Raw genomic sequence first — 10370 nt, forward strand, 5'->3', positions numbered from 1 at the left:
CCTATGACCATGAGATCATATAACTCACGGACGCCGGAGGAATGCTTTGTGTGTATCAAACGTCGCAACGTAACTGGGTGACTATAAAGATGCTCTACAGGTATCTCCGAAGGTGTTCGTTGAGTTAGTATGGATCGAGACTCGGATTTGTCAATCCGTGTGACGGAGAGGTATCTCGGGGCCCACTCGGTAATACAACATCACACAGAAGCCTTGCAAGCAATTTGACTTAGTGTAAGTTACGGGATCTTGTATTACGGAATGAGTAAAGAGACTTGCCGGTAAACGAGATTGAAATAGGTATGCGGATACTGACGATCGAATCTCGGGCAAGTAACATACCGAAGGACAAAGGGAATGACATACGGGATTATACGAATCCTTGGCACTGAGGTTCAAACGATAAGATCTTCGTAGAATATGTAGGATCCAATATGGGCATCCAGGTCCCGCTATTGGATATTGACCGAGGAGTCTCTCGGGTCATGTCTACATAGTTCTCGAACCCGCAGGGTCTGCACACTTAAGGTTCGACGTTGCTTTATGCGTATATGAGTTATATGGTTGGTTACCGAATGTTGTTCGGAGTCCCGGATGAGATCACGGACGTCACGAGGGTTTCCAGAATGGTCCAGAAACGAAGATTGATATATAGGATGACCTCATTTGATTACCGGAAGGTTTTCGGAGTTACCGGGAATGTACCGGGAATGACGAATGGGTTCCGGGAGTTCACCAGGGGGGGGGGGGCAACCCACCCCGGGGAAGCCCATAGGCCTTGGGGGAGACACACCAGCCCTTAGTGGGCTGGTGGGACAGCCCACAAGTGCCCTATGCGCCAAGGAGAAGAAAATCAAGAGAGAAAGAAAAAAAAGGAGGAGATGGGAAGGAAGGGGGACTCCCTCCCACCAAACCTAGTCCAACTCGGTTTGGGGGGGAGAGTCCTCCCCCTTGGACTCGGCCGACCCTTTGGGGCTCCTTGAGCCCCAAGGCAAGGCCCCTTCCCTCCCACCTATATATACGGAGGTTTTAGGGCTGATTTGAGACGACTTTTCCACGGCAGCCCAACCACATACCTCCACGGTTTTTCCTCTAGATCGCGTTTCTGCGGAGCTCGGGCGGAGCCCTGCTGAGACAAGGTCATCACAAACCTCCGGAGCGCCGTCACGCTGCCGGAGAACTCTTCTACCTCTCCGTCTCTCTTGCTGGATCAAGAAGGCCGAGATCATCGTCGAGCTGTACGTGTGCTGAACGCGGAGGTGCCGTCCGTTCGGTACTAGATCGTGGGACTGATCGCGGGATTGTTCGCGGGGCGGATCGAGGGACGTGAGGACGTTCCACTACATCAACCGCGTTCACTAAACGTTTCTGCTGTACGGTCTACAAGGGTACGTAGATCACTCATCCCCTCTCATAGATGGACATCACCATGATAGGTCTTCGTGCGCGTAGGAAAATTTTTGTTTCCCATGCGACGTTCCCCAATAGTGGTATCAGAGCTAGGTTCATGCGTAGATGTCTTCTCGAGTAGAACACAAAAGTTTTTGTGGGCGGTGATGTGCGTTTTGCTGCCCTCCTTAGTCTTTTCTTGATTCCGCGGTATTGTTGGATTGAAGCGGCTTGGACCGACATTACTCGGACGCTTACGAGAGACTGGTTTCATCGTTACGAGTAACTCCGTTGCTCAAAGATGACTGGCAAGTGTCCGTTTCTCCAACTTTAGTTGAATCGGATTTGACCGAGGAGGTCCTTGGATGAGGTTAAATAGCAACTCATATATCTCCGTTGTGGTGTTTGCGTAAGTAAGATGCGATCCTACTAGATACCCATGGTCACCACGTAAAACATGCAACAACAAAATTAGAGGACGTCTAAATTGTTTTTGCAGGGTATGCTTGTGATGTGATATGGCCAATGATGTGATGTGATATATTGGATGTATGAGATGATCATGTTGTAATAGAAATATCGACTTGCACGTCGATGGTACGGCAACCGGCAGGAGCCATAGGGTTGTCTTTATACTAACGTTTGTGCTTGCAGATGCGTTTACTATTTTGCTAGGAAGTAGCTTTAGTAGTAATAGCATGAGTAGCACGACAACCCCGATGGCAACACGTTGATGGAAATCATGGCGTGGCGCCGGTGACAAGAAGATCGTGCCGGTGCTTTGGTGATGGAGATCAAGAAGCACGTGATGATGGCCATATCATGTCACTTATGAATTGCATGTGATGTTAATCCTTTTATGCACCTTATTTTGCTTAGAACGACGGTAGCATTATGACGTGATCTCTCACTAAAATTTCAAGACGAAATTGTGTTCTCCCCGACTGTGCACCGTTGCTACAGTTCGTCGTTTCGAGACACCACGTGATGATCGGGTGCGATAGACTCAACGTTCACATACAATGGGTGCAAAACAGTTGTGCACGCGGAACACTCGGGTTAAGCTTGACGAGCCTAGCATGTGCAGACATGGCCTCGGAACACATGAGACCGAAAGGTCGAGCATGAATCGTATAGTTGATATGATTAGCATAGAGATGCTTACCACTGAAACTATTCTCGACTCATGTGATGATCGGACTTGAGATAGTGGATTTGGATCATGTACCACTCAAATGACTAGAGAGATGTACTTTTTGAGTGGGAGTTCTTAAGTAATATGATTAATTGAACTAATTGTCATGAACATAGTCTAATGGTCTTTGCGAATTACGATGTAGCTTGCGCTATAGCTCTACTGTTTTTATATGTTCCTAGAGAAAATTTAGTTGAAAATTGATAGTAGCAAAACTTTACAGACTGGGTCTGTAAAACCGAGGATTGTCCTCGTTGCTGCGCAGAAGGATTATGTCCTTAATGCACCACTCGGTGTGCTGCACCTCGAGCGTCGTCTGTGGATGCTATGAACATCCGACATACACGTTTCTGATGACTACACGATAGTTCAGTGCAAAATACTTAATGGCTTAGAAGCAAGGCGCCGAAAACGTTGTAAAACGTCACGGAACATAAGTGATGTTCTAAAGAGATGAAATTGTGATTTCATGCTTGTGCCCTTGTTAAGAGGTACGAGACCTCCGACAAGATTCTTTGTCCACAAAATAAAGGAGAAAAGCTCAATCGTTGAGCGTGTGCTCAGATTGTCTGAGTACGACAATCACTTGAATCAAGTGGGAGTTAATCTTCCAGATGAGATAGTGATGGTTCTCCAAAGTCACTGCCACCAAGCCGTGAGAGCTTCGTGATGAACTATAACATATCAAGGATAGATACAATGATCCTTGAGCGATTCGCGATGCTTGACACTGCGAAAGTAGAAATCAAGAAGGAGCATCAATAGTTGATGGTTTGTAAAACCACTAAGTTTCAAGAAAGGCAAGGGCTAGAAGGGATACTTCGTGAAATGGCAAAACAGTTGCTGCACTAATGAAGAGACCCAAGATTAAACCCAAACCCGAGACTAAGTGCTTCTATAATGAGGGGAACAGTCACTGAGGCGGAGCAACTCTAGATACTTGGTAGATAAGAAGGCTGGCAAAAGTCAAGAAAAGTATATTAGATATACATGATGTTGATGTGTACTTTACTAGTACTCCTAGTAGCATGAGGGTATTGGATACCGGTTCGGTTGCTGAGTGATTACTAACACGAAATGAAAGCTACGGCATAAACGGAGACTAGCTAAAGGCGAGGTGACGATACGTGTTAGAAGTGTTTCCAGGGTTGATATGATCAAACGTCGCACGCTCCCTCTACCATCGGGATTGGTGTTAAACCTAAATAATTGTTATTTGGTGTTTGCGTTAAGCATGAACATGATTGGATCGTGTTTATTGCAATACGATTATTCATTTAAAGAGAATAATGGTTACTCTATTTTCTTGAATAATCACCTTCAATGGTTTATTGAATCTCGATCGTAGTGTTACACATGTTCATAATATTGGTGCCAAAAAGATATGAGTTAATGATGATAGTACCACTTACTTGTGGCACTGCCGCTTGAGTCATGTTAGTATAAATTGCATGAAGAGGCTCCATGCTGATGGATCTTTGTACTCACCTGATTTCGAATCACTAGTGACATGCAAACCATACCACATGAGCAAGGCCTTGTTTTCATTGAGATGAAATAAGATAGTAACTTGTTGGAAGTGATACATTTTGATGTATGCAGTCCAATGGGTACTGAGGCACGCAGTGGATATCATTATGTTCTTACTTCACTGACGATTTGAGTAGATACAGGAGTATTTACTTAATGAATCACAAGTCTGAAATGTTGAAAAGTTCAATTCCGTTTCAGAGTGAAGTTCGTCGTAACAAGAGGATAAACTGTCTACGATATGATCATGGAAATGAATATCTGAGTTACGAGTTTTGGTACGCCGTTAAGACAATGTGGAAATTGTTTCGCAGTTCATGCCACCTGGAACATCATAGTGTGATGATGTGTCTGAACGTCATAGCCACGCACTATTTGGTATGGTGCATACTATGATGTCTCTTATCGAATTACCACTATCGTTTATGGGTTATGCATTAGAGACAACCGCACTCACTTTAAATGGGGCACCGCGTATTTCCGTTGAGATGACACAGTATAGACTGAGGTTTAGAGAAATATAAACTGTCGTTTCTTGAAAGTTTGGGGCTTCGACACTTATGTGAAAAAGTTTCAGTGTGATAAGCTCGAACCCAAAGCGGATAAATGCATCTTCATAGGATATCCAAAACAGTTGGGTACATCTCGTTTCTCAGATCCGAAAGCAAAGTGTTTGTTTCTAGAAACGGATCCTTTCTCTAGGAAAGGTTTCTCTCGAAAGAATTGAGTGGGAGGGTAGTAGAACTTGATGAGGTTATTGAACCATCACTTCAACCAGTGTGTAGCAGGGCGCAGGAAGTTGTTCCTGTGGCGCCTACACCAATTGAAGTGGAAGCTGATGATGGTGATCATCAAGCATCGGATGAAGTTACTACAAGCCTCGTAGGTTGACAAGGTCGCATACTACTACAGAGTGGTACGGTAACCCTGTCTTGGAGGTCATGTTGTTGAGCAACAGTGAACCTACGAGTTATGGAGAAAGCGATGGTGGGCCCAGATTCCGACAAATGGCTGGAAGCCATGAAATCTGAGAGAGGATCCATGTATGAAAACAAAGTGTAGACTTTGAAATAACTACTTGATGGTCATAAGACTATTGAGTAAAGATGGATCTTTAAAAGAAGACAGACGATGATGGTGATAAATCACTATTAAGAAAAGCTCGACTTGTCGCAAAGATGTTTTCGACAAGATCAAACAGTTGACTATGATGAGACTTTCTCACTCGTAGCGATGCTAAAGGTCTGTTAGAATTATGTTAGTTTTTGATGCATTATTTATGAAATATTGCACGTAGGATGTCAAAACATTGTTTTCTCGACGGTTTCCTTGAGCAAACATTGTATATGATATAACCAGAAGGTTTTGTCGATCCTAAAGATACTAGCAAGTATGCAAGCTCCAGTGATCCTTCAATGGACTGGTGCAAGCATCTCGGAGTTGGAATATACACTTTGATGAGATGATCAAAGATTTTGGGTTTGTACAAGGTTTATGAGAAACTTGTATTTCCAAAGAAGTGAGTGGGAGCACTATAGAATTTCTGATAAATATATGTGGTTGACATATTGTGGATCAGAAGTAATGTTGAATTTCTGTAAAGCATACAAGGTTGTTTGAAAGGAGTTTTTCAAAGGAATACCTGGATTGAGCTACTTGAACGTTGAGCATCAAAGATCTATGGAGATAGATCAAAAACGCTTAATGGAAGTTTCAACAAGATGCATGCCTTGACAAGTTTTTGAAGGAGTTCAAAATAGATCAGCAAAGAAGGAGTTCTTGGTTGCGTTGTGAGGTGTGAATTTGAGTAAGACTCAAAACCCGACCCCGGCAGAATAAAGAGAATAGACGAAGGTCGTCTTCTATGCCTTAGCCGTAGAATCTAAAGTATGCCATGCTGTGTACCGCACCTGATGTGTGCCTTGACTCAAAGTATGTTGAGAGGTACAGAGAGTGTTCCATAATTGAATCACTAGCAGCGGTCAAAATTTAGCCTTAGTAACTAATGGACTAAGGAATTTTTCTCGATTATGGAGGTGGTTAAAGAGTTCATCGTAAAGGGTTACGGCGATGCAAGCTTTGACACTAATCCGAATAACTATGAGTAGTGTAACGGATTCGTATAGTAGAGTAGATATTTGGAGCATTTCCGAATAGCACGTAGTAGCAGCATCTATAAGATGACATAAAGATTTGTAAAGAACGCACGGATCTGAAAGTTTCAGAACCGTTGACTAAAACCTCTCTCACGAGCAAGACGTGATCAGACCCCATAACTATATGGGTGTTGGATTCGTTGGAATCACATGGTGATGTGAACTAGATTATTGACTCTAGTGCAAGTGGGAGACTGTTGGAAATATGCCCTAGAGGCAATAATAAATTAGTTATTATTATATTTCTTAGTTCATGATAATCGTTTATTATCCATGCTATAATTGTATTGATTGGAAACACAATACTTGTGTGGATACATAGACAAAACACTGTCCCTAGTAAGCCTCTAGTTGACTAGCTCGTTGATCAAAGATGGTCAAGGTTTCCTGGCCATAGGCAAGTGTTGTCACTTGATAATGGGATCACATCATTAGGAGAATCATGTGATGGACTAGACCCAAACTAATAGACGTAGCATGTTGATCGTGTCATTTTGTTGCTACTGTTTTCTGCGTGTCAAGTATTTGTTCCTATGACCATGAGATCATATAACTCACGGACACCGGAGGAATGCTTTGTGTGTATCAAACGTCGCAACGTAACTGGGTGACTATAAAGATGCTCTACAGGTATCTCCGAAGGTGTTCGTTGAGTTAGTATGGATCGAGACTGGGATTTGTCACTCCGTGTGACGGAGAGGTATCTCGGGGCCCACTCGGTAATACAACATCACACAGAAGCCTTGCAAGCAATGTGACTTAGTGTAAGTTACGGGATCTTGTATTACGGAACGAGTAAAGAGACTTGCCGGTAAACAAGATTGAAATAGGTATGCGGATACTGACGATCGAATCTCGGGCAAGTAACATACCGAAGGACAAAGGGAATGACATACGGGATTATACGAATCCTTGGCACTGAGGTTCAAACGATAAGATCTTCATAGAATATGTAGGATCCAATATGGGCATCCAGGTCCCGCTATTGGATATTGACCGAGGAGTCTCTCGGGTCATGTCTACATAGTTCTCGAACCCGCAGGGTCTGCACACTTAAGGTTCGACGTTGTTTTATGCGTATATGAGTTATATGGTTGGTTACTGAATGTTGTTCGGAGTCCCGGATGAGATCACGGACGTCACGATGGTTTCCGAAATGGTCCGGAAACGAAGATTGATATATAGGATGACCTCATTTGATTACCGGAAGGTTTTCGGAGTTACCGGGAATGTACCGGGAATGACGAATGGGTTCCGGGAGTTCACTGGGGGGCAACCCACCCCGGGGAAGCCCATAGGCCTTGGGGGAGACACACCAGCCCTTAGTGGGCTGGTGGTACAGCCCACAAGTGCCCTATGCGCCAAGGAGAAGAAAATCAAGAGAGAAAGAAAAAAAAAGGAGGAGGTGGGAAGGAAGGGGGACTCCCTCCCACCAAACCTAGTCCAACTCGGTTTGGGGGGGGAGAGTCCTCCCCCTTGGACTCGGCCGACCCCCTTGGGGCTCCTTGAGCCCCAAGGCAAGGCCCCCTCCCTCCCACCTATATATACGGAGGTTTTAGGGCTGATTTGAGACGACTTTTCCACGGCAGCCCGACCACATACCTCCACGGTTTTTCCTCTAGATCGCGTTTCTGCGGAGCTCGGGCGGAGCCCTGCTGAGACAAGGTCATCACCAACCTCCGGAGCGCCGTCACGCTGCCGGAGAACTCTTCTACCTCTCCGTCTCTCTTGCTGGATCAAGAAGACCGAGATCATCGTCGAGCTGTACGTGTGCTGAACGCGGAGGTGCCGTCCGTTCGGTACTAGATCGTGGGACTGATCGCGGGATTGTTCGCGGGGCGGATCGAGGGACGTGAGGATGTTCCACTACATCAACCGCGTTCACTAAACGCTTCTGTTGTACGGTCTACAAGGGTACGTAGATCACTCATCCCCTCTCGTAGATGGACATCACCATGATAGGTCTTCGTGCGCGTAGGAAAATTTTTGTTTCCCATGCGACGTTCCCCAACACTGTGCCACATACGCACACACATAAATGCACAACTGCAACAAAAGAAAAGGAAAAAAAATGTGCACGGGAGGGGGATCGAACCCTGCACCTGCAACTACACACTGCCACAGCCTCACCACTACGTTATTGCGGTACATGTGCTAGGAAACATGCATCAAACAAGATAGTGGGGGGACTATCGTAGGCATAATTGAAAAAAGGGGGTTGCTTCCTGTGCTTGCAGAGAAGAGCCGGAGACGGCTCGCGAGTGCAACCCTTGCACACGCCTGCACTACACACTGGCTACGGCTGCCACTACCTACATGGCCTTGCTACAGCTGCACCGAGCAGCATGCTACTACTGCTTGCTAGTACACGGTGGGTGTTGTTGCTCTGCTACTACCTGCATGCGTTAGTGCTTCTCTACAGCTCGAGAACAGAACAACCGGCGTCAAGCTACACGGCGCGAGCGGGTCTGCAGAAGGAAAGGGGAAGGCGGAGGAGAGCAGGGCTTGCTCACCTAGTGACAGAAGTGTCAATCCGGCGCTGGAGAGGAAGAGAACGATGAGCCGAAGCAGAAGAAGAGCTCGCCCGAGCAGAAGAAGACGCCGGCAGTCGTGGACGTCGAGGAAGAAGACCCTTTTCCTGATTCATTCAAGAATGGAACGCCGACAACGATCTCTTGCCCCAGGACCAGACAGGGAAGGAGGGGAGGTGGTGCTACTCTGACGTCGAGCTCGAGCCTGAGCTGTCCATGGCGATGGCTGTAGCTGCTTTGCCCCTGATGGCGCGAGAGGGAAGAGAGGGGGGAGAGGAAAGAGGGTTAGCGATGGAGAGGGGGAGAAGAGCTTCATAGCTCGATCCCCAACACACCTGACCGTCGATCAAGGGAGAAAAGGAGGATCGGTGGCCCTCCTCTGGTCGTACAGTGTGACGCCGGGAGGAGGAAGAAGGCACGCGAAGGTGGGCTGGCTGGGCCGCAACCATGCAACTAGGCCACGCTCTCTCTCTCTGAGGAAAAGCTCTTGTGAAAATAGAAAATACTCAGGTTGGAAAAAAAAGAGGCTAAAAGAAAAAGAGAAAAGAGAAAATAAAAATATACTTGGGCTTGTAAAATCATGCTCCAATTTATAAGAATAAATTGGGCATTATTTATAGAGTTCAAATAAAACCCTTTTTCATTTAGAATAGGCTATGTTTTAAAATAAAATGAAAAGAAAAAATAAAAGAAAAACTGAGGGGCTGCCTCCACAATTAATAAAAAGATTTTTAGGAAAAGAAGAACATTTTTAATGGGCCCAAAACAGAAACTTTAAAATAGCCACAAAACAATTGGAAGAGAGGGGGGTTTTATGCTCATGGTGCCACAAGGGAATTTGAAGTGGCTCTTGTTGCACCCAGTCTCATGCCAAGATCAACCCATTCACACATGCACTCACATACACCACCAAGGTGATGATGGCAATATGCCTTAGAGGCAATAATAAAATGGTTATTATTTTATTTCCTTGTTCTTGATAATCGTCTATTGTTCATGCAATAATTGTATTAACTCGAAACAGTAGTGCATGTGTGAATAAATAGATCACAATGTGTCCCTAGCAAGCCTCTAGTTGGCTAGCTCGTTGATCAATAGATGATCATGGTTTCCTAATCATGGACATTGGATGTCATTGATAACGGGATCACATCATTAGGAGAATGATGTGATGGACAAGACCCAATCCTAAGCATTGCACTAGATCGTCTTGTTTGTATGCTAAAGCTTTTCTAATGTCAAGTGTCTTTTCCTTCGACCGTGAGATTGTGCAACTCCCGGATACCATAGGAGTGCTTTGGGTGTATCAAACTTCACAACGTAACTGGGTGACTATAAAGGTGCACTACGGGTATCTCCGAAAGTGTGTGTTGGGTTGGTACGAATCGAGATCGGGATTTGTCACTCCGTGTGACGGAGAGGTATCTTTGGCCCACTCGGTAGAACATCATCATAATGAGCTCAGTCTGACTAACGAGTTAGTCACGAGATGATGTGCTACGGAACAAGTAAAGAGACTTACCGGTAACTAGATTGAACAAGGTATAGGGATACCGACGATCAAATCTC

The sequence above is a fragment of the Hordeum vulgare genome, chromosome 3H (assembly GCF_904849725.1).
Source record: "Hordeum vulgare subsp. vulgare chromosome 3H, MorexV3_pseudomolecules_assembly, whole genome shotgun sequence".
NCBI classification, from domain to species: Eukaryota; Viridiplantae; Streptophyta; class Magnoliopsida; order Poales; family Poaceae; genus Hordeum; species Hordeum vulgare.